The sequence below is a fragment of the Pinus tabuliformis genome, chromosome 6 (genome assembly GCF_031772625.1).
Source record: "Pinus tabuliformis cultivar Carrire ecotype Pingquan chromosome 6, CPIR1, whole genome shotgun sequence".
NCBI lineage: Eukaryota > Viridiplantae > Streptophyta > Pinopsida > Pinales > Pinaceae > Pinus > Pinus tabuliformis.
This window is the reverse complement of record NC_142292.1, coordinates 667,789,894-667,814,882: the sequence shown is the minus strand read 5'-3', so window position 1 is coordinate 667,814,882 and position 24,989 is coordinate 667,789,894. Positions and strand designations below refer to the sequence as shown.

General features: G+C 44.5%; 1 pseudogene; it reads right to left on the bottom strand.

Moving 5' to 3' along the window:
- Positions 1-3,004: 3,004 nt before the first annotated feature.
- LOC149260390 (L-gulonolactone oxidase 3-like) lies at positions 3,005-24,534 on the bottom strand (annotated as a pseudogene).
- Between the last annotated feature and the right edge of the window lie 455 nt (positions 24,535-24,989).

Below are 24,989 nucleotides of genomic sequence, written 5' to 3'. Positions count from 1 at the left end.
ACAGTCCTCTTGAACATTTCTGACTCATTAAATATAACATCCCTGCTTCTAATAATTTTATGTTTGACTGGATCCCATAGACATAACCAAATTCTTCATCCGCATATCCCAAAAAAATGCATTTCATAGATTTATCATCTAGCTTAGTTCTATTTTCTTTGGGAATATGTACGAATGCTTCATATCCAAAGATTTTCAAGTGAGAATAATTCAAATTCTTACCAGTCCAAACTTCTTCAGGGATATCGCCATCCAAGGCTGTAGTTGGAGATCTATTTATGAGGTAGCAAGCGGTCATGACTGCTTCAGCCTAAAAATTCTTCTTCAAACCGGAGTTGGACAACATACTTCGCACCTTTTCCATAATGGTGCAATTCATCCTTTCTGCGACACCATTCTGTTGAGGAATACCAGGCACAATCTTCTCATGCTTTATGCCAAACCTGTTACAATATTCCTTAAATGCATTTGAGCAATATTCTCCACCATTATCTTTTCTTAAACACTTCAACAATTTGTTAGTCTCTCTTTCAACAACAACATGGAATTTTTGAAATATTCCAAACACTTCACTTTTATTTTTCATAGGATATGCCCAAACCTTCCTCGATGCATCATCTATAAATGTTACAAAATATGATGCTCCTCCTAATGATTTGATGTTAATAGGCCCAAACACATATGAGTGTACAAATTCTAACACATTTTTCTTTCTGTCATGGCCACCTATAAGGAATGAAACCCTTCTTTGTCTACCATATATACAATGCTCACAAAGATCAAGATTGTAGGATTTCAAACTTAACAATAAATTTTTACCAACAAGGATTTTTAAGCCCTTCTCGCTCATGTGACCCAAACGCTTATGCCACAGATTTGCTGAATTTCCTTCTTTTGTGACAACAGCCAAATCTGATTTTCCTATCAGTGTCTTCAATGTGTATAATGTTCCTATCTTGGGTCCTTTGGCCACGACCAATGCACCTTTGCTAATTTTCCAGCCTCCTTTTCCAAAGCTTGTCGAATAGCCTTCATCATCCAGTTGTTCCATAGAGATTAAACTCATGTGCATTTCTGGTACATGCCTGACCTGTTTCAACAATATATCTTGTCCATCTTTCATCTTGATCTGGACATCTCCCACTCCAACAATACTGCAAAAATGATTATTTCCCAAATGCACTCTACCATAATCACCAAGATTATATGAAACAAAACTATCTTTGCATGGGGTTACATGGTGAGATACCCCAGAATCAAGGATCCAATCAAAGCTACTACTAGATGTATATACACATGCATCCTCTACTGAAACAGTAAACAACACATCACCATCTGTGGCTACAGCAGTAGTCTCACCTTCATTTGTGTTGGATGACTTGTGATTTGTACTAGACGGTCTCTGATCCTTTTGTCATTTCTTCCAGAATCGACATTCTTTCTTCATGTGCCCGGGTTTGCCACAATGAAAGCAGATGATTTTGCCTCTCCTTGATTATGATCAGCCTCTCGATCTTGATCGCCCTTGCCGGCCTTGATCCATTCTCCTACCACGATCAGCTAGAGCTAGAGCCTCTCCTCCCTGGTTTTCCGCAATTGACTTGCGTCGCAGCTCCTCATTCATTAAACTAATGCTTACATCATCAAACTTCGGGGTCCTTGCAGTTGTTGAAGTGCTCATAGCTACAATTAAATTTTCCCAGCTGTTTGGCATAGAACACATTAGAAAAATAGCTCTAATTTCATCATCTACAATGATTTTAACAGAGGCAAGTTGATTAGTAATAATATTAAATGCATTCAAGTGCTTAGCAACTGAAGCACCCTCCTTCATTTTGAGATTATAAGGTTTCTTCATCAAGGACACTTTGTTTGATGCCGTGTTCTTCTCATATAGATCATGGAACTTCTTCCATAATCCTTCTGCCGTCTTTTCTCTAGACACATTGAAATAAACATTCTTTGCTAAATATTGGTGGATTGTTGCAATCGCCTTTCTATCTAGCTTATTCCACTCTTCATTTGTCATCGATGAGGGTTTCTTTGTTGTGCCATCAATTGGCAAATACTGATCCTTTAAAATCAGTATATCCTCCCTCTGTGATTTCCATAGGGAAAAATTAGCCCTGCTCAACTTCTCCATATCTGTAACTGTTGTCACCATTTTCAATCAAATTCACGCCCCAAAACACAAAAACTCCACTTAAAAATAAAACTTTAATTATTGCTCTTTAAAATCTAGTAATAATGACATTCCTCATTTTAAATTACCCTTTTCAAAATTCCTACTCCTTTTTAAAATATACTTTTCAAAATTCCAACATATAATTATATATGTTTCATATAAATATAAAAACATATATAATGTTTTAACCTTTTCACATTTCACACATACATTTGTTGGTTTGAGAAAAAACTTGACGCGTATGTGCAAGCTTGATATGAGAAAAAACTTACGAACACCACGTTTCAACTCCAAACTCCATGCATCTCCACATTTCAAACTCCAACAACATGTTTCAACATAGATCCACAACCTTGTTTTTCTTGCAGCAACTGTCTTTTAGTTCCAGCGTTCCTCAGCTATTTCCTGGACAGATCCTTCAATAGCGCTAGGGGTAACAATCAACATTTTAACCAACGTTGCCAGAGTAAGGCGATGGCACTAAGCAGCTTGCACAGTGGATATTCGACCCTAGCTCTAATACTAGTTGTTAGATCAGAGCATACATAACCCACAGTAGATTTATACTCAGAGACTTAGACATCAATAAAAGAGAATATTTCACAGAGACAAACAAATGGAGAAACAACAAGATTACTCAGTCAGAAACATCGAAATAGATAAAACAATCATTGGAGAACAGAAATCACTTTACATTACATCACAGGCTTGGGCCTTGGCTTGCTTTCCTTAGCCAGAAAAATTACAAATTTATAGAGGCAGAAGAAGGATCTAGAATTCTGTATGTGATTCAGAGGGAGATCTGGAATGATCTAGAAACTAATGGCAATGTAAAAAGATATAGAATCCTAGAAATCTATAAAGATCTAAAATCCTGCGTGAATAAAAATGTTTCAAGAATGAATATGACGATGCTTCCTCATATCGACAGTCTCTACCTTTTGACGATCCTTCCTCATATCGACAGACTCTACCTTCTGAGTAAACTTTTCCAGGTCAGCAGAAGTAACCCTCGCTGGGAGCACAGTGAGTATCTTCCTCGCACATGCACATTCCATCCAGTGCACACCTATCATCTGCTTTCTCCTCCGCCATTGAATTATCTCGACCCTGCAATAACATTTTATCCGACAAATCGCTGGAAAACAATCCATCCGGGTCAAATTTCTTCCTAACGCGTAAGAATTTGTTGAGGTTGGGATACTTGGCACCGACACCTAGAAAAGTGAGGTTTTTGTTCTTGGCCCAGTGAGGGATGACCCCGTGCTTGAAGAAAGCCATCTGCTCAACCTCCTCCCACACATCCTCATTCAGCCTCACCCTCAATCTGTTCTCCGCTCGATAGTTATTGAATTCGATGACCACTGAATCATCGACTTGCCCCAGGTATGCGCTCGAACCATTGAGGAAGCGCATTAAAAAGCCATTGTAAACGTCTACCCGGCAGAAACTCTGGGGTTCCATGTCCCGCAGCCTCTTCACGTCTGAGATTAACGCCTTGATTTTCGACAGCCTGAAAATAAACGTTGTCTCGTAGAAGAACAGACCTTTGAATCTGGGATCCCAAGAATAGGCGCTCAGAAAATCGGCGGACGACGATCTCTGGCACGATTCGGATGCCTGCATGCGGTTCTGAAACCCCACGACAGGGCATCCCGTGAACATGAATTCACTGTTCTTCAATCCATTGGCCAAAGTGAGCTTGGAAGCCACGATGCCTCTGGTCAGCATGCATTTTCCTTTCTCACTCCTTGTTTCTTCTAGAGTACTTTTTGTAAATCAGATAACATGTTGTGGTTACCGCTGAGCCGAGGATTGAGAAGCTAATGAAATTGAAGAGGGGAAAGCTCGAGATTACGACCTGTGGTTCTGATGCCAACAATAACGGCCATGGCAATAGATTGAAAGCCGATGAAATCGTTGATGCTGTTCCCTAGTGCGGTGACGGGGACCCGGTCGTCCATTCTGTAAACGACTTTTCGCTACGATGGGTACCAGGTCAGGTTTCCGAATTCGTGAGCTGCTTCGAAAGGCAAGATGTCATCCTCCAGATCAACATCGTCTTTCACCACATTGGTTACGTTGCGTTTGAATTGAGGTTCCAATGCCAATGTCACCTATGTGTATTTTGAACCCATTAATCGACCTTTATATGTGCATATATTAAAGTTCTGATCTTATTAGGATTGAAGATTTTGAGAATGTTTTGAAATATAAAGTCAAAACATGAGATTTCATTTTACCATTCAGATAAAGATTTCAATTGAGTGCTATGCAAGAAGATTGAGAGTTGATTCTAATTGAAATTGTTTCTCCTCTATTCTATAAATAGAGGATATTCACCACATATCAACAAATTCAACATATCTCTTTACGAGAACTCAATCAAGGTGAAGAAGAGAACAAATGCTACTCCCAAGTCTATTTTAAAACTGAAAATAACCTTCGATATGACTCCCAAGACTCCAAGAGAGACCTTGGCCCCATTGAGATCGGGATCCCCTTGTCTGAGGGTAATGACCTTCGCATACCCTTCCCCTTGAGAAGCCGAAACCACTAAACGCATCGATACCACATAGTCGTGCACGGCCTCCCCTACGCCAGAGAGAGCACCCATGTAAGGCCTTCGAGTTGCGGGTGCGACGGGCGTCGGCGAGTCTTCGTGCACGAGGGCGCGAGCGAGTGCGCGGGCGCGCAGATGGGCGTGCGGGCGTGCACGAAACGACGATGCGACGGGCTGCGGACATAATGCGACGATTGGTGCGACAAAAGGCGAGACACTTATGCGACTAAGTGTTGAGTGACATAATATATATATGCGATGGATTAAGACTTGAGGCCGACTTGTGTACAAGTCTTATGGGTGCATGATAGTGGTTTTGGGGGTTGGCCAAGGGGCTGCACACCCCATGTAAACCCATGCTAAGAAGACTATATATGTGTGAGCCTTGAGGCTCATTTCACCATCGAATTCTCATCACTCTCTACGCATAAGAGGAAGGGGTAAAGTGAGAACTGCCCAGGTTTAGATAGGAGTTGCGCATAGCTCATGTGCACTATCTAAGGTGTAGTTTTGGACTTGTCTTGTGTCGGTTGAGGTGTGGGCAAGGTGTGCCCGAGGTTCGTTATATGTGCAGATTTGTGCAGGACTTGGTGAAGAGGATTTAAGTGACTTGGGTGAGCACTACTCTTTGTGCAAGGGTGCACATGTATTGTAAAAGGCAGGGTTGCCTCTCTGTTGTAATATTTGGCTAAGTGTAGACTTGGTTTGGCAAGGCACACTTGTACATTGTAAAACTGATATTCTTAATATATTGTCGGGCAGACTCACATTACGGGGAGTTTCCCCTCCCCTTTATACTTGTTGCAATTGTTGTTGTTCTTGGTATAATTGCATGATGATAATGAATGAGTATGGGCTTCATTAAGTATAAAGGATAATTGCATTTTACTTGGTTGCGAAACACAAGCTAAGTAATGTTAATGTGAAAGTAGGCGTAGTCCACGAACGTTAGTATTGGTGAAAAGAAAGCGTTCGGTGGTGCCACACCTTGCTACAAGAGGTTGGAAGACTACCACAGGTGTAGGGGCATGACAGGTGGTATCAGAGCTCGAACAGGTTCGGGTGTTGGATGGTGGAGACTAGATCGCAAAGGAAGAAGAAGCTGTTAGAGATGGCAACCGGGTCTCATGTTGGGTTTAGCCATGAAGCCGAGACTTTATCACTTATGGAAAAGATGTTGTTGAGGATGGAAGCCATGGAGTCTTCCTGGGATACGAGGGAGGACTTGCTCACTAAGGAGCGAGAGGCCAGCTCGAAGCTAAGGGAAGAATTTGATGAGCTTCGAAGACAGTATGAGTACATTGATCTTATGTGTACACAACTCGAGATAAGGGTCAAAGAGGTCGAAGAAGCAAGGGATCAGGGTCTTGCAGAGATCGTGAACTTGAAGGGATCTCTTGACAGGGTAAACAATCTCTTGATGAAGCCAAGGATGAGATCGCGGTGTTGAAAAAGGCCGTGAGGCATAACTCAGGTGGAGGAGTGCCTCATGTGAAGGTCAAGGAATCAGAATCTTATGATGGCACAAGGAATGCAAAGACTCTTGGCAACTTTCTATGGGACATGGAGTAGTACTTGGAACGGTTGAGTCTACCTGATGGTGAGACACAAGTCAAGGTGGCTGCTCAGTTCTTGACAAAGGATGCTAAGATGTGGTGGTGAAGGAGGGTGGATCAAATTGTCAATGGCAGTGTTGATGACATCACTTCGTGGGATGACATGAAGAAGGCTTTGCAGACCCATTTCAGTCCTCAGGATGAAACGTGGGAAGCAAGGACGAAGATTAAGTACATCAAGCAAACCGGAAGCCTACAAGCATACCAGCGAGAGTTTGCAAGTGCAGCTCTGGAACTTCCCGACATGGCAGAGAGGGACAAGGTGTTCAACTTCATTATTGGGTTGAAGCCTTGGGCACGCAATGAGGTGAAGAGGCAGAAGATTAGGACACTCGAGGAGGCTTTTGCTGCGGTTGATAGGTTGGTGGATCATTGGTGGGCTCCAGTATTGTAGCAATAATGCTACAACTCCTGGAGCTTCCTTCTCTAATTTTATCAACCTGGTAGTTCGTAACAAACTTGGAAGCGACGGTGCTGTATGCACAAGTACTAGCTCTTGTCGCAGCTGTCACTTGGTCAGCTGGCACAAGTCCGCTAGGGTTCAAGCCAACTTCTATGAGTTCTCAGAAGAAGCTTTTTAACCGATGATCGAAAGCTATCTCAAAGGAAATTAACCTACTGTAGGAAGGAACTGAAAGCCAACAAGAAATGAAAACCCTAGCAAACCCTAATTCTACCAGCTAGTCCTACTGATGCAAAGGTGGGAATGAAAACTACTGAAAGAGGTGCCATTACTTCTAGGAAGGTGAGATGCATGTGTCTAGACTACTTTGATCTAAAGAAAGCATATTTTTGTATTTTTGTTCAAGTTGTTGGAATTATTATGTGTGTGCTTCTAACTGGGTCTTGACTGTGCAGGGATAGATCAAGGAGGGAAATGCTTGGAAAAGGTCAGGAAGGCTCAGAGAGGGTCTAAGGAATCCCTAACATCCTTTCAGAGAAGTTCACAAAGTTTAGATGCCTGGAAACCGTGTTTACAAGCTTCTACAGGAAGTCTGCAGGGGTTCTACAGGATGTTCAGAATTTCTACAGGAAGTTCAGTAATTCCTACAGGATGTTCTGCAATAGGATTTTTGGGTGATGGATGAGTGGAAGAGACTATATGGATGGACAGGGAGGTAGGAGGGGAGCTTGTGATGGCTTATGGACAGAGAGATGAGATGAAGAGGGGGTGTGCAAAGCTGGTTGGTCTAGAGGAGGTTAGAGGAAATGGAAGGCCGAAAATGTAGAGTCACGTGGGTGATAGAAGAGTTAGGAGGCAAGTGGTCTAACTGAGAGATGAGTGGATGGCCTAGGCACGGCTTGGAAGGATAATGGAGTGAGGGAGTAGTACTGCACAGTGTAAATGAAACAAATCATCCATGTCTTGCACATAACCGGAATTTCATCAACCTATTCTAACTGTTTTTATGAAACCACAGAACAACAACGTGATTTTGTAAGGAAACTCTTGCATGGTACTGAAGCAAAGATTCATTCCACAAGATCTGAACGCATGGACGCTGCTACGAACGAGAACATTGCATCAAAGCTTGCATGAACATGTAAAACAGTGTTTTTGGTGGGTGGCACGGTCTGCAATTCCAGTCTCTAAACAGAGGTGGAAGTGAGTGTGCAGTCAACCCTTTTTGGAACTCTGATTAACTCCAATCTCCTTACTCTAATCTAAACTACTGAAAGCAACTTTGTTCATAAAACTAACCTACTTAACCACACCAAGAAATTCAACTCAGCAAACTGTGTTTCCAAATGCATGTAAAGGAAAAGAAATACAATGCTGAAAGAAAGGTAACAATACAAAGGAAGGAGGCCTATTGCTCTCAGGTTGGGCCCAACCCCGAGAGCTATGGCTCCTATAAGAACTCAGAACTGAACTCAAATCTGCCTGCTTTTCATTAAAAGATAATAGTCATAAGTCAAATAACATGCCAAAAATGGCTTACAAAGAGCAAAACAGAGCCATCAGCTCGTAGTTCAGAATATGCAACAATGTTCAAAAAGTCCCCATCGAAGGCTACAGCCCCATCATTTATACATTACGAGGGCCAAGCTGGCCTCCTAAATTAGTGGGGTTTGGCTGACCAAACTAAGAGTAATCTGCTGCTTCCTCAAAATCCGTTTGGCTGCCTTCTAGCTCGGTGGTGGTGGCTGTTGGAGCTCAGAGTTGGGGGTGGAGATCACGAGGAAGGCCATTTAATGTTGTGGACAACCTTCCTACAAAATATCGATCCCATCTTGGCTGTCTCCTAGCCCTCATCTGCGTGGTTTTGCTCCATTAAATGTCAAAAAACCTGAAATAAACATGCGTTAGCCACCTAGGAATAGTGACTGCCCTCATTCGTACAAATGACATAAATATACTAAAAAATGATGCATAAGTTATGAAAAATGAAGGGTTGAGCAAGGGTAGTTAGGCCAAATGAGCCCAAAATGTTACCAAATTTGGGGCTCATCATCACCCCCCAGCTAAAATGATTGCTCATCCTTGAGCAACTAATCCAGCTCCTCATCCTTCATTGCCTTTACTGCCACCCTCACATCTCAAGCTTCTGCAGTAGTGTCCTCCTTACTGACATGGAACCCAGCCTTTCTTTCCACCTCTTCCCACTGTTCATGCTCATCTTTCTCTGTGCTGCCTTCCATCAATCCTAACAGCAGAGGTGGGCTTAGCTTGAGGCCAATCCAGCTGGCCTGGAGGTTTTGCATGGATTTCTTATAAAGGGGCACCCGTACTAGAGCTTCCCTCATTCGAGTTGGAGTATGATATTCTCTGATTTTTAGACTGTGGGCCAATGTATTCCATCGGCGGGTGAAAGCTTGAACACAGTTGTCCCCTAACAGTCTCTCCATATCCTCGAAATGTGCTATGGCCTGGGTCTGCTGATCCATATATTTCAATGAAGCTTGAGGGTCGGTGGATAAGTGTTGGTGTGCTGATATTAATGCAGTTGGATCCCCTGGTTCTGCTCTAATTAGTAATGGCTCATTCAGCTCTCGGTTCATGACCGCTTTGGCTTCTGCTGCTCTTTTGTCTTCATGGTTCAACCATGAGGCAAATGCCATTAACTGCATATCCCCTAAGACCGTGTTGGGATCCCATGAAGTCACATTAGGAAGGGCCAAATTATGGAGGTAGAACTCCGATAGTTTGGCCTTATCCTCTGATGAACTGGTATTGCATAATTCAGTGAACTGCTGCAGGTCTTGGAGCTGAGAGATACCCCTTTGCTCCAAGGTATTGATTTGAAATTGTAGCCATTGGTCTCTCAGGTACAGGCCATAGGATTTGGCCGGCTGTCTGCATTGTATAGCATCCATGGCCCAACTGGACATGTAGGCCAATTGTGCCTCTTTCTGCTGCAGCTGTTGTTTGAGAGCTTGCACCTCAATTTGTGCTTGTAGTTCTGTTTCCTGTAGATGCGTGGTTGGCTCCCCAAGACCGATTTGCAGTTCCTTTCTGCCTTGCTGTTCTGTTGTGATGTCCCCTGAGGATGTGCCTGTTCCTCTCCTCAGCTCCTGTAGCTGCAGTCTAAGTTTTTCGTTTTCTTCCTGTAGGAACACCTGCTGGCAATTTGCCACGTGTTTAGCCATAGCTAATTCCCTTCTTGCCTCCTTGAGTTGCTCCTCCAAGGGGCCTATGTCTGCCACACCTTTTGATTTGGCTATTTTCATCCACGTGTGTGTTCGTACTCTCTCTTCCTCCAATGCAAAGAACAGTGGCACAGTGAATTTCTGTGGTATAATTTGGCCAGCTTCTAAGAAGTTATAATATGAGCTCAGACTTGGCTGAGGGCTAGGCTCCGGAATATGCTCTTTCTCTTCCTCTCTTGGTGGCTCTACTTCGTCCTCCATTGGTGGTGATGATGGTGCTTCTCCTTCCATCCTCTCTGTTTCCTTAAGCCGGGCTAAGGTTTCCTGTAGAGCAGCCTCAGCATCCTGTAGCCGGGCTTTTGAAGCCAATTGGTCTAACCTTTCTTTCCAAGTAGTTGTTTTCGGGCTCCCCCTCTCATAGGTGACTGATATCTTTGAGGGGGACCTCTCCCTGGGCGAAGTAGGGGCATCCTCTATAGTGATTGGGCTGCTGGATGGAGGCTGTGGCTTGCCCGTTTTTATTCTCACACTTCTCCGAGCTTTAAAATATAGAGGGGCCTCCCTCTTTCTCTTTTCCTTTGGCTTAGGAGGTGTACTGAGGGCGGCCAGCACGGCTGCTGCCTCCCTTGCAAGAATGTCGACTTTCTTTTCCTTGGGTTTTCCTTTCTCAGGGCTTCCTGTAGAAGGCCCTTTTTCAGCTGATTTCTGGCTTCCTGTAGAAGCCGGTTTTGGTTTTCCTGTAGAAACAGGTGGCACCGCTTTAGTTTTCTTTGCTGAGGGTGTTTTTCTTTTTGACTTGGTCGAGGCTGTTGTCGAGGTGCCTTTGTTGACGTGGACCTGCTCAGTCTTGTCCACCCTGCTTTGTAATCTTTTCTCTCTGGGCGTTAATATGGGTGTGTCCTCCTTCTCTTTGGCACCCTTTTTCTCTTGTTTCTCCTTTTACTTTGTCTTCGGTGCTTTGGCCGTGGGTCTCTGGCCTTTTTCTTTCTTCCCTGCGGGTACTGACTCCTTCTCCTCGCTGCTGGAGGAACCAAGCTCTTCAGTCAACATTTTTATATCGCCATCCTTAGTCAAATTTCAGAAGGCTTCCCATGAGAGAGGGACTTTGTATGTGTGGAGTGCATCCTCCACGAGGAGCTTAATGAGCCCGTGATGAGCTACTTGGTCTGGTGTGCCTTCTCTCAACTTGGTGGCACATTCAGTCATAGACTGCAGTAGAAAGTAGGGAATACTTAATTTGTTCTCTGCAGGTAGGTCCATCTGATGCCTTAATTCTGTGAGTAGCCGAAAATGGTACCCATACACAATGCTAAACCGACCTTCTCAGGTGATGTATTTCATAATTTGGAGGCTGACTTCGCTCCAAAGTGGCAGTAAGCTAGTTCTGCGAACCCCGTTCTTATCTTCTGAGAACTGCTCCTCTGGTGGAAAGAATTCCTTCTTAGCCTTTTGGCCTAATTTCCTCTCTTCTTTGTCCCATGGTACCCCCATTGGGAGCTCGGTAACTCGGCTGATGAACTGTGGGGTGAGTCTGAGACTCAAACCCCTAAAATTGACATTGGCTAATGTCTTTGATTTTGGCTTCAGAGCCCGCAAGAACTCCTCTGCCACCTCATCATCATACCCTTGCAATTTGTCGCAGAACGACATCCATTGCGCGCGAGTGAACAGCTCTACCACCTCAGGGTTCTCTCTTAGTTTCTTTGAGTCGGTTGGTTCCTTTCTGATGAACCCACCCGGCATGGTGAAAAACTGCTACGTTAGCTGGAGGTGGCGGATGTGAAAAAACTAGCCTTTTGGGACAGAGCGTAGAATTACGCCTCTTCCACGCATACAATTTACGAAGACTATCTACAGATGAGCCTTAACAGGGCTTAATTACAAATCATATCCTGTAGGAAACCTTACATACATTTCGACGACAATTCATGCAAACGACAGACAACACTTGTAATTCTTTTATGAGCAGACTGTAGAACGTCGACTCTGCCACCCTCGAAACCAATTGCATGGGAGGCAAGGTTCAGGCTTACCTTTTTAATTCGCCACCTTTGACGTGAAGAGCCCAATTTTCCTCGTGGCAGTGAGCTTCCTGTAGCGGAGCTTTCCTGTAGAAGCAGCGCACGGGTTCTGGAGAACACTGCAGTGGTTCTGCGCCCTCTGTGCTGCTATCAGACGTTCGAACGGCCGAAGACTTGGAGTGTCGAGCTTCAGAGGAATTCGGATGCTCACTCGACTTCGAAACGGCTGATGATAAATGCGTGGGGTGGCGATCTAGCCGATAGATTTGAATCCGACGGAATCCGTGGCGCGGGGGTGAGCTGTCCCTGCCGGACCATTGGACGACGTCACTTAATCATTCTACTGCAAGTTCCGTGACTGCCGCATCATTCTCCGCAGATCCGCCGTCGTCATTTCTGTTAAAACGCGCTTCTCCCCGACTGGATGGTTCTCACGTGTCCACTACCCGTTCTTCTTGCCACGACCACCTTTTACACATCCGACTAGACCATCTGACTGGTCGACATGGCCAGTCGAATGGCCATACGACCGCTCAACCCATTCATTTCATACTTGCAAACATTTCAAAGTAGTATTCATGTAATTCGACGAAAGAAAGGGCGAGGCAATTACCTGTGCGGCCGCGACATGATTTTCCAGGCTTCAGGACGACGATGACTAGATATGCTTGCTGCTGCTATTTGCACAGGCCCGGAGGTTCCTCTTCGCAGGCTGCTGATGATGAAGCTTGTGACTCGGCTGCACGCGCCCGCTTTATTATTGCATGTTGCAGGTGATTGAATGGTGTACACTCTAGGTGGCTGAACTGCTACGGGATTCCTGTAGGATGTCCTGTAGCAGTTTTTCCTCCTCGGGTGCATGCTGAACGGTGAAGACAGTGGCATCATGATCACGCTCGCAGGGCCCTTGGATAGCTGTGATGAGTATTGCATGGCATCTCGGCATCTTTTGTCATTTAGTAATCGCTTCCTCTTGATAATCCAATGATCTGTTTTGATTGTGCAGGTACTTTTATTGCATGTCAACTGGGGTGGTAGAAGGAGGTGACAGCAGTGTGTGGTGGAGAAAATAGTAGCTTGCATGCCTCCATGTCGAACCTTGGTCGTTAGATCTCCCCACACAATTAGTTCTGGGCCGTCCAAAACTTCTACAGGAAGTTTCCTGTAGAAAGTTTGCAGCTTCCTGTAGAAGACTAAGCTATGATGAAATCGTGCCCATACCTTGGAGAAGATGAGTGTTTTCGGAGGAGGTGCTGGTGAGGTCACCTGGTAGCATGATAAGGACCCTTGACTTTGAGTTGAGAGACCTCCTCTCCTTCATAGAATACCTGCAACCTGCATGCATTGCCACATTGTGAACTTGCTGTCCCTGTTTTTTTGTTTATTGTTTTTTTTTTCTCTTTTTTTCTCTTTTTTTTTTTTTTTTTTTTTGAAAGACAGCAGGGGTGCCTCAATGAGGTTTTCACCCTTGCCATCTGCCTTAAGCACCTCAGAGAGGTTTTCACTCAAGGGTCTTTTTCAAATCTCTTTTTTTTTTTTTTTTGAAAGACAGCAGGGGTGCCTCAATGAGGTTTTCACCCCTACCATCTGCCTTGGGAGCCTCATAAAGGTTTTCACCCAAGGATCTTTATTTTTTTTATTTTTTTTAAGATCTTTCAGGGTATGCCCAAAACAAAGGCAGAACCCTTCTCTATGACCAACACTGATTTCTCCACAGTTTTGATGAACTCTTGTCTTGAGAGAGGTTTCCTGTAGATCTTCAGTCGATGCCCATTGACAAGCATGGGGATGGCCTCCTCATCAATGGTCCGAATAAGAACAGATCCATTGTCATGACATTTTTCCACTGCATATGGTCCCAGCCATATGGTTCTCAGCTTCCCCTTGAAATCTTTATGCCTGGAATCATACAACAACGCCCAATCTCCTGGTTGAAATTGCTTGTTATTGAGGTGTTGGTCATGCCACACCTTTCTCTGAAGTTGAACCACTTCTGAGTGAAGGAGGGCCTGCATTCGGTGCTCATCCAATCCATTCAGCTGCAATAACCTTTCTTGTTGGGCATGGCTGAGATCTAGGTCCAGCTGAGCTGCCATCCTCAAAGTGTTGTATTCAAATTCAATTGACAGCAAAGCTCTCTTTCCATAGACCAGCTCATAAGGTGTGAAGCCGGTTGTGGTCTTCCAAGTGGTGTTGTAAGCCCATGTGGCCTCAACCAGGCAATCTGCCCAATCTTTCCTACTGCTGCTCACCACCTTAGTCAAAATCCCTTCCAATGCTCTATTGGTGACTTCCACTTTCCCATTTGCCTGAGGATGATAGGGGGTGGAAGTCCTATGCTTGATTTTGTGATGAGCTAGTAGGTCTTCAATTAAGTTGGATGTGAACTGGCTTCCTTGATCGGTGACTAGCTCTCTTGGGTAGCCAAATTTTTAGAAGATGTTTTCTCTTAAGAACTCAGCCACCTTTTCTTCTGTTGCTGCTTTGATTGCCTTAGTTTCTGCCCACTTTGTCAGGTAGTCTGTGCACACAATGATGTAAGACCTTTGCCTCGAAGGCGGGTTGATTGGACCCACAAAATCCATACCCCACTTCTCAAATGGCTCAAGAGTCACTTGAGGTTGGAGAGGCATCTCATCCCTTTGAGTCGGTTTCCCCATCCTTTGGCATCAGTCACATTGGCTGATATACCTCCTGACATCCTGATGAAGTGTGGGCCAATAGTAGCCTGCCTGCAGGATTTTGAAGGCAGTCCTCTTTGCTGCAAAGTGTCCTCCACAAGGCCCATCATGACAGGTGAGGAGGCTATCAAAGACTTCCTCCTCCCTTACACAACGCCTTAAGATCTGATCAGGGCCAAGCTTGAACAGGTTGCCCCCGATCCAAGTGAATGAGGCACTTTTTCTGACGATTCTGCTCTTCTCTCTTGAGGATAGGTGCGGAGGGAACTGTGCTGAAACAAGGTAGTTTGCTATATCAACAAACCATGGAGAGAGTACTGAAATAGAAAACAGATGTTCATCGGGCATCTGGTCATCCACTGTTCCATCCTCATCTGCAGATAAATCCAATCTAGACAAAAAGTCAGCAACAACATTTTCTTTACCTGGTTTGTCAACGATAGTCAAATCAAACTGCTGCAACAAAAGTAACCATCTAATAATACGAGCATTCACATCTGGTTTATTCATTAAACATCTAATTGCAGCATGATCAGTATGTACAAATGTTTGATAGCCAGTGATATAATGTCGGAACTTGTTCAGTGCATGGACCACAGCCAAGAATTCTTTCTCAGTTACAGTGTAATTCAGTTCTGCTTTGGATAAGTTTTTGCTAACGAAGTAAATGGCATACGAAAGTTTTTGTTCAACTTGTCCTAAGGCTGCCCCTATGGCTTTGTTCGAGGCATCAGTGTGGATGTGGAAAGGTAGGGCCCATTTTGGACCTCTCAAGATTGGGGCAGACACCAACTTGTCTTTAATTCATTCAGAGCCCTTTGACAATCGTCAGTCCATTTAAACTCCACATCTTTTGCCAAGAGGCCAAACAATGGCGAGGCTAGCTTGATGAAGTCTTTAATGAATCTCCTATAATATCCTGCTAATCCTAAGAAACTCCGAACATCCCTTACCTTTTGAGGAGGTGGAACCTTCTTGATGAGAGCAATTTTGTTAGGACCCACCTGTAACCCTTGGCAATAAATGGTATGGCCTAGCACGGTCCCTTCAGTCATCAAGAATTCACATTTTTCAGGACTAAGGGACAGGTTCATCTTAATGCATTTGGTTAGGACTTTTCCCAGATTGGACAATGCTTCCTAGAAGTTGGACCCATAAGGAGTGAAGTCATCCATATAGATTTCCACCGCATCATGGACCAGCTCAAAAAAGATGCTCAAGACGGCTCTCTGGAAGGTAGCAGGAGCATTGCATAGCCCAAAGGGAAGAACTCGGTAGGCAAAGGTACCCCAAGGACAAGTGAAGGTGGTCTTATCTTGGTCTTTCGGCTGATTTGGATTTGGTTGTACCCGCTAAACCCATCTAGGAAAGAGAGAAACTTCTTTCCTGCCAGTCCATCCAACACTTGATCTATGAAAGGTAGAGGAAAATGGTCTTTCTTGGTAGCTTTGTTCAGTTCTCGGTAGTCCACACAGATTCTCCACTTCCCATTTTTCTTGGGAACCAACACCAGAGGGGACACCCATTCGCTATCTGAGATGGGGTAAATGAATCCGGCATCCAACAGTTTTTGCAATTCTTCCTTGACGATGTCCTTAAGGGCTGGATTCATTCTCCTCTGGGGTTGCCTAACTGGTTTACAATCCTCTTTGATGTAGATGTGATGGGTACAGACCGAAGGATGGACTCCTTTCATCTCCTTATAGCTCCAAGCAAAAGCATCTAGATGACTGGCCAACAGACTACACAGCTCCTTTCCCTGGGAAGGAGATAGGGAGGAGCTGATCTTCAACGTTCTCTTAGGGCCGAACTCCACATTTTTTACTCTGGGAGTGACAGGGTTGGTCGCACAAAGGTCCACTAAGGTGCTGGATTGGGCATCCTCCACCAATTCCTCTAAGGACAGTGCACTGGGAGGTGGATTCTGGATCAAGGTCTCAATCAAATCATCCTCGGTTGGGGGGTCTCCCCTAGTGGTGTCTAGGGTGCACAAAGGTGCTGAGTACACCTCATCCTCTTCTCCTTCCTCCAACCAAAGTGGTAAGTCATGCTCTAATGAGGGTTGGACAGGAGGGTATAGGACTAGTTTCTTGGACATAGGACCATTTTTGATGGTCATGTTTCCTACACGGCAGCTTATGTAAGCATCTGCAGTGGCTAACCAAGGCCTTCCCAAAATAAGAGGATATCCAGTAAGCTTTGCCTTTGGTTGCAGAACCAAGAAATCTGCGGGGTATTCCCAAGAGTCAACAGAGACCAAGACATCCTCCACAATCCCTTCAGGAGTCACAGTGGAGCGATCTGCTAGTTGTAGGACTGTCGAGGTCTTCCTCAAGGAACCCTGAAGGTTGAGTTTGAGCATGGTATCTCTGGTCATCACATTAATGGCAGCCCCCAGATCAATCAAGGTGTGAGGTATGATGGTGCCATTGATGTGGACATCTACTACAGGACTCCCAGGATCTAGATACTTTGGGCAGATGACTTGTCCCAACATAAGGTCAGACAGTTGTCCTATGACATTGATGGTTGAAGCATCTCTCTTCCGCCTGCCTGGGTGTCTGAAACACCTTTCCTTAACTAGTTTGTTGTATATTGGTACATCTTTGATGGCTTCGAGAAGTGGTATTTTCACACACAATTGTTTGAGCTCTCCCAGAAGCTCATCCTCCTCTGGGTTGGGTTGTGTGGTGGCCGTTAGTCTCTCAGGAAAGGGTGGAATAGCCTTTGGTTCACTTTCCTGTTTGTCTTCCTCGTCCTTTAGGGGAGGAGGTTGGCGATCCGGAAGAGTCTTTCCAGACCGCAGATTGATCTCCTGGATCTCCACAGCATAGGTAGGGCATGATGTTTCCCCAGGATATACCTGTTGGGCCTGTCTGTTGTTGGGGTTTGGGTTCGGTTGAGCAGGCATTTGAGGTTGCCTTGGAGGAGAAGGAGGTAATGGTTGTGGTTGAACTGGTGGTGGAGACAAAATGGCGGGAGGAGTGTTGTAATGGGGCCTCCACCCCGATTGAGGTGCATTCCACTGAGGCTGTGGCTGGGCATGTGAGTGATACGAATGAGTAGTGGGTTGAGTATGGTACTGAGGTGGGTAAGACCATGGAGGAGGCATAGACCAGGAAGGATGAGCAGGGGGACCCCAGGAAGGCATAGGAGTAGATTGGTTGGGGCTGTAATAAGCTTGGGGTGCCCCTTGCATCCCCTGCTGGTAAGGTCTAGGTCCTTGTGGCCTCCTTTGGTTGAGGAAATAGAGAGGTTCGGTGGGGGCTTCTGTCCCTTGATACATGGCTTTAAGCCCAGGTAAGGTTGGACATTGGTTTGTGGGGTGGTCCTCCTCACAAACAAAACATACTTCAACCGAATGTAATGGGCATTCGTTCTTAGGGTGTTTCCTTGTACACCTAGGGCAGAAGATAGCTAAGGCCCTCTCAGCTTCTTCCTTCTTCTGCTGGATCCTGAATGTATCAAGTTGCATGGCAATGGTCTGTCTCACCTCACTCTTGAGATCCTCTAATTGATTTGCAAACTCATGTTTGGAGAAAGGAATACCAGCTGAGAGGAGGTTTCCTCTACCTCGTTTCCGGGCTGCCCTAGAGTGGTTTCTAAACACAGTCTTTATGTCCTCATAAGGCAGTTGGTAAATATCTCCTCCAGCTAACATGTGAAGGGTGTCTAAGAGGTCTTCAGGGACTCCTCGGAGCAGGACCAACTTGAGGGATTCAGGGTCGAGTGTGCACCTGGCCCTTTTATAGCTAAGTTGGAACCTTTCCTCGTAATCCTCTAAGGACTCATCATTTCCCATGGTCATCCGAAAGATTTCTCCCTTGGTTTCCTTGGACCTACTGTAGTCCCGGTACTTGGTATTGAAAGCTTGCTGCATCTGAGCCCAAGTGGTGATACTGTTCCCAGGTAAGCCCATGAACCAGCGTAATGCTGCATCCTTAAGGGTTGAGGGGAAGAGTTTCAGCTTCTGCTCATCTTCCGTATAGTCATAGGTTCGACAAAGGACAACAAACTCAAACAGGAAGGTATCAGGATCTTCAGTAGTCAGTCCATGGAAGTGAGGTAAAGCAGAAGGGCTTATGTTCTTCATTTTCATGTCTCCATTGGTCTCTCGGATGGGGAAGGCACCTTCTATTCTCTCATCTTCTCCCCTATTGTCAGCCATAGCTTCAGATGGAATGGTCTCTAACTCTTCTTCTGCTATAGGATCTTCGTATATCTCAGGAGGTTCACCTATAGGTTCTTCTGGATCACTGTCACCAAAGAAGAGAGAAGGGTGACCCAGTGATGTGGTGGGGGTGTTGGGTAAGAATTTTTCTGTTTTATCTCGATTCCTACGAGGCATGAAATGGAAAGACTTTTGATTGCTTTTGTTTTTTTTTCTCTGGTACCTGCAAAAACTGAAACAGATTGATCTACAACTAACTATCTTGCTGAAATGAAAATGCAGAATTGAAATGAAAGCAGGAAAGAACTAATCTACTTTGCTCAAATGAAATTGCAGGAATGGAAATGCTAGTCTACGCTTGCAGAATTGAAATGCTAATCTACGCTTGCAAAAATGAAATTGCGGAATTGAAATGTTAATCTATGAAAGCAGGAAATGTCTATGCTACTTTTGCAGAATGGAAATGAAATAAACTACTTAGCAGAAGGTGAGAGTAGGAAAATAGAAGAAAAGCAACAATTACTAATACTCTGACGCTTCCCCGGAAACGGTGCCAAAAAGATGGTGGGCTCCAGTATTGTAGCAATAATGCTACAACTCCTGGAGCTTCCTTCTCTAATTTTATCAACCCGGTAGTTCGTAACAAACTTGGAAGCGACGGTGCTGTATGCACAAGTACTAGCTCTTGTCGCAGCTGTCACTTGGTCAGCTAGCACAAGTCCTCTAGGGCTCAAGCCAACTTCTATGAGTTCTCAGAAGAAGCTTTTTAACCGATGATCGAAAGCTATCTCAAAGGAAATTAAACTACTGTAGGAAGGAACTGAAAGCCAACAAGAAATGAAAACCCTAGCAAACCCTAATTCTACCAGCTAGTCCTACTGATGCAAAGGTGGGAATGCAAACTACTGAAAGAGGTGTCATTACTTCTAGGAAGGTGAGATGCATGTGTCTAGACTACTTTGATCTAAAGAAAGCATAATTTTGTATTTTTGTTCAAGTTGGAATTATTATGTGTGTGCTTCTAACTGGGTCTTGACTGTGCAGGGATAGATCAAGGAGGGAAATGCTTGGAAAAGGTCAGGAAGGCTCAGAGAGGGTCTAAGGAATCCCTAACATCCTTTCAGAGAAGTTCACAAAGTTTAGATGCCTGGAAACCGTGTTTACAAGCTTCTACAGGAAGTCTGCAGGGGTTCTACAGGATGTTCAGAATTTCTACAGCAAGTTCAGTAATTCCTACAGGATGTTCTGCAATAGGATTTTTGGGTGATGGATGAGTGGAAGAGGTTATATGGATGGACAGGGAGGTAGGAGGGGAGCTTGTGATGGCTTATGGACAGAGAGATGAGATGAAGAGGGGGTGTGCAAAGCTGGTTGGTCTAGAGGAGGTTAGAGGAAATGGAAGGCCGAAAAGGTAGAGTCACGTGGGTGATAGAAGAGTTAGGAGGCAAGTGGTCTAACTGAGAGATGAGTGGATGGCCTAGGCACAGCTTAGAAGGATAAGGGAGTGAGGGAGTAGTACTGCACAGTGTAAATGAAACAAATCATCCATGTCTTGCACATAACCGAAATTTCATCAACCTATTCTAACTGTTTTTATGAAACCACAGAACAACAACGTGATTTTGTAAGGAAACTCTTGCATGGTACTGAAGCAAAGATTCATTCCACAAGATCTGAACACATGGACGCTGCTACGAACGAGAACATTGCATCAAAGCTTGCATGAACATGTAAAACAATGTTTTTGGTGGGTGGCACGGTCTGCAATTCCAGTCTCTAAACAGAGGTGGAATTGAGTGTGCAATCAACCCTTTTTGGAACTCTGATTAACTCCAATCTCCTTACTCTAATCTAAACTACTGAAAGCAACTTTGTTCATAAAACTAACCTACTTAACCACACCAAGAAATTCAACTCAGCAAACTGTGTTTCCAAATGCATGTAAAGGAAAAGAAATACAATGCTGAAAGAAAGGTAACAATACAAAGGAAGGAGGCCTATTGCTCTCAGGTTGGGCCCAACCCCGAGAGCTATGGCTCCTCTAAGAACTCAGAACTGAACTCAAATCTGCCTGCTTTTCATTAAAAGATAATAGTCATAAGTCAAATAACATGCCAAAAATGGCTTACAAAGAGAAAAACAGAGCCATCAGCTCGTAGTTCAGAATATGCATCAAGGTTTCAAAAAGTCCCCATCGAAGGCTGCAGCCTCATCATTTATACATTACGAGGGCCAAGCTGGCCTCCTAAATTAGTGGGGTTTGGCTGACCAAACTAAGAGTAATCTGCTGCTTCCTCAAAATCCGTTTGGCTGCCTTCTAGCTCGGTGGTGGTGGCTGTTGGAGCTCGGAGTTGGGGGTGAAGATCACGAGGAAGGCCATTTAATGCTGTGGACAACCTTCCTACAAAATCTCGATCCCATCTTGGCTGTCTCCTAGCCCTCATCTGCGTGGTTTTGCTCCATTAAATGTCAAAAAACCTGAAATAAACATGTGTTAGCCACCTAGGAATAGTGACTGCCGTCATTCGTACAAATGACATAAATATACTAAAAAATGATGCATAAGTTATGAAAAATGAAGGGTTGAGCAAGGGTAGTTAGGCCAAATGAGCCCAAAATGTTACCAAATTTGGGGCTTATCAATCATTGTGATGAACCTTCTGATGAGAAAAAGAAGTCCGACAAGCCAAAAGAAAAGAAGAAGGATGATGCTTCGAAATCGGATGATGGTTTGAAGACGAAGAAACCTTTGAAGTGTTGGATATGTGCAGGACCACACATGGTGAAGAATTGTCCCTCTAAACCGAAGGTGGCCGCTATTGCACAGTCTGATGGAAAGAATGAAGATGCTTCTGTGGGGATGATGCAGATACTTGGTGCTTCTGCTACTACGGAAGTAGCCTCTAGGAGGGATCCTGAAAGGAACAAGTTGGAGTATGTTCGAATGAAGGTTAGAGGTGCTGATGTGCTCACTATGGTGGATAGTGGGGCTTCCCACAACTTCATGTGCGAAGATACTGCGAGAAGAATTGGGCTGAAATTTGTACCGGCAAAGGCACAAATGAAGACAGTGAATTCTCCTCCTATTGAGATTCTTGGTATAGTTGAAAGGGTGGGCACTACACTTGGTGAATGGACCGGGAAGGTGGACTTCACTATAGTGCGGATTGATGATTATGAAGCTGTATTGGGGATGGAGTTCATGAAACAATTTGATGCTATGATTGTTCCACATTTGAAGAAGCTCTACATTTATGATGGAAGGGAAGATGTACCCATTGGTGTGACAAGGCCTGATTGTAAATTGGGAGTGATGCAAATGGAGGATAAGGAGAAGGTGAACAAGCGGTTGTCTAGTGTTGAGACAAAGCTTGTGGAGAAGTCATTGGTCATCAAGACACTTTCAGATAGCATCTTGGATTTGACAAGAAGGCTAGAGTTGGTGGAGGATGATGATGATGAGGAGGAGGTATATGTGAGACCGGATGTCCAGAGGGAAGGTCGGGTTGCTTATCTACAAAGGATGGAGATTGAGGATCCTGATAGGTGGATCGAATTGATTAGTGAGGGAGAGCCTTCAGGCTCTACTCCCTCTACATCTTCTTAGATGGATGAAGAAGATGGGGCTCATTGTTAGCTGCTCATGGCAGTGAGTCCTTAAACATGTTTGAGCAGGTATGATTGATGGTGCAGGGATGGCTTGGCATCAAGCATCATGACATGTTGCAGATGAGATGGATGGAGTTTCCATGGACCTGAGCATGGATTATGGAGATGGATTCTTGAGGAGTCAAGGATGTGGCAGATGTTTGAGGAACAACTGATGATGGCATGAGGATGTTCACTCTCATGGATTGAGCGTGATGGTTGGATTAGCTACCCAACTAGTTCAGACATGGGGATGCGTAGTGTACAGAGAGATGTTGGCATTGTGCTGGAGTATCATGGCAAAGGTTCACATGGAGACACATGATGAGGTCGACACAAGATGTTGCAGTGGAGATTGTGGCAGAGCGGTCAATGATCATGGATCGAGATGATATCTGATGGAGAGCATACCGTTGAGGTACATACCTTGGTATGGTGAGCTTGGTGGCAGCTGGTCACTAAGTCGAGATATGATGGAGATGAGACTCTACATATGTTGCAGGGATGTTTGCCTTGTGTGGAAAGGTCGACATCGTGGATGATGATGATCTTGGTGGATGGCTACCGGGATGGTATGTTGTTGAGGACGACAATGATTTCAGGTGGAGGAGGATGTAAGGCCTTCGAGTTGCGGGTGCGACGGGCTGCGGACATAATGTGACGATTGGTGCGACAAAAGGTGAGACACTTATGTGACTAAGTGTTGAGCGACATATATATATATATATATATATATATATATATATATATATATATATATGCGATGGATTAAGACTTGAGGCCGACTTGTGTACAAGTCTTATGGGCGCATGATAGTGGTTTTGGGGGTCGGCCAAGGGGCTGCACACCCCATGTAAACCCATGCTAAGAAGACTATATATGTGTGAGCCTTGAGGCTCATTTCACCATCGAATTCTCATCACTCTCTACGCATAAGAGGAAGGGGTAAAGTGAGAACTGCGCAGATTTAGATAGGAGCTGCGCATAGCTCATGCGCACTATCTAAGGTGCAGTTTTGGACTTGTCTTGTGTCGGTTGAGGTGTGGGCAAGGTGTGCCCGAGGTTCGGTATATGTGCAGATTTGTGCAGGACTTGGTGAAGAGGATTTAAGTGGCTCGGGTGAGCACTACTCTTTGTGCAAGGGTGCACATGTATTGTAAAAGGCAGGGTTGCCTCTCTGTTGTAATATTTGGCTAAGTGTAGACATGGTTTGGCAAGGCACACTTGTACATTGTAAAACTGATATTCTTAATATATTGTCAGGCAGACTCACATTACGGGGAGTTTCCCCTCCCCTTTATACTTGTTGCAATTGTTGTTGTTCTTGGTATAATTGCATGATGATAATGAATGAGTATGGGCTTCATTAAGTATAAAGGATAATTGCATTTTACTTGGTTGCGAAACACAAGCTAAGTAATGTTAATGTGAAAGTAGGCGTAGTCCACGAATGTTAGTATTGGTGAAAAGAAAGCATTCGGTGGTGCCGCACCTTGCTACAAGCGGTTGGAAGACTACCGCAGGTGTAGGGGCGTGACAACCCGCGTGAACCCATGCTCAAAAGCTCGCCCAAGCTGAGGCCGTCCCAATAGGGCACTGCAACCAAAGCCAAACCCGACGTAGCCACCGCGTCGAGGAGGTCTCTCAGCCCGACATCGCTGTCTGCAGTGACAGTCATGGCGGCCTTATCCACCGTGATCTCATTCTTGTAATTTTGTGTATTGATCAGAATCCCAGCGCCATCTTCCGAACCGGGGCAGGCTAACTTGGGAATTGTGTGCGAAAAGAGGGTGACGACCTTCATCTTCAGTTTCTTCCTGGCACCGTCGGCCACCGCATGTAAATTCTCCTCTTCTGTAGAAGATAGACAACCATGGAGGCTTTGCAGGGGACTCTGTCTGGCCAGGTACCATAGGAATTCCAAATCGTGCAAGAATTGTCAAAATTGTTGCAGGTAACCGACGGCCGTGGTGGAATGCAGGCGCACAGAGCAATAAAATGTAGCGAGAAACAGAGACGAATGACAATCGATTTTCCTGGTAATGGTAGCACGGACATGTCAAATAGCAAAATTAGCGATCTCACCTGTGTTGGGTTTGGAAGATGAGTGACCCTGTAAGCTTTCAAGGCATGCAAAAATAAATGTTAAGCAAGAACAAGCATGAATTGGACTCTGCAAACTTCGAAAGGCACTGCCAAAATGGGTGTTCTTAAAATATCATCGAGTGGACAACACGACAATGGCATGCCTGTCCTGGCTAACTGAATGGGGAACAAGTGGTTTTCTGTGAATTTTTAATTAATAAAGGAAAGAAGAGTAGTTTAAGTGGAAAATAATAGAAATTTTGGCATATTTTTTTTCCTCATAAAAGTTTTGGTAAATTTGAGTTGTAGTTGTCTAATTTATAAAAGTTTTGGTGTCCGGGATATTTTAGATAATGTTGAATTCATTTCCATTGTCAATAAAATAAATAATATTTTCCGCAAAACTAAAAATAATATATAAAACCAAC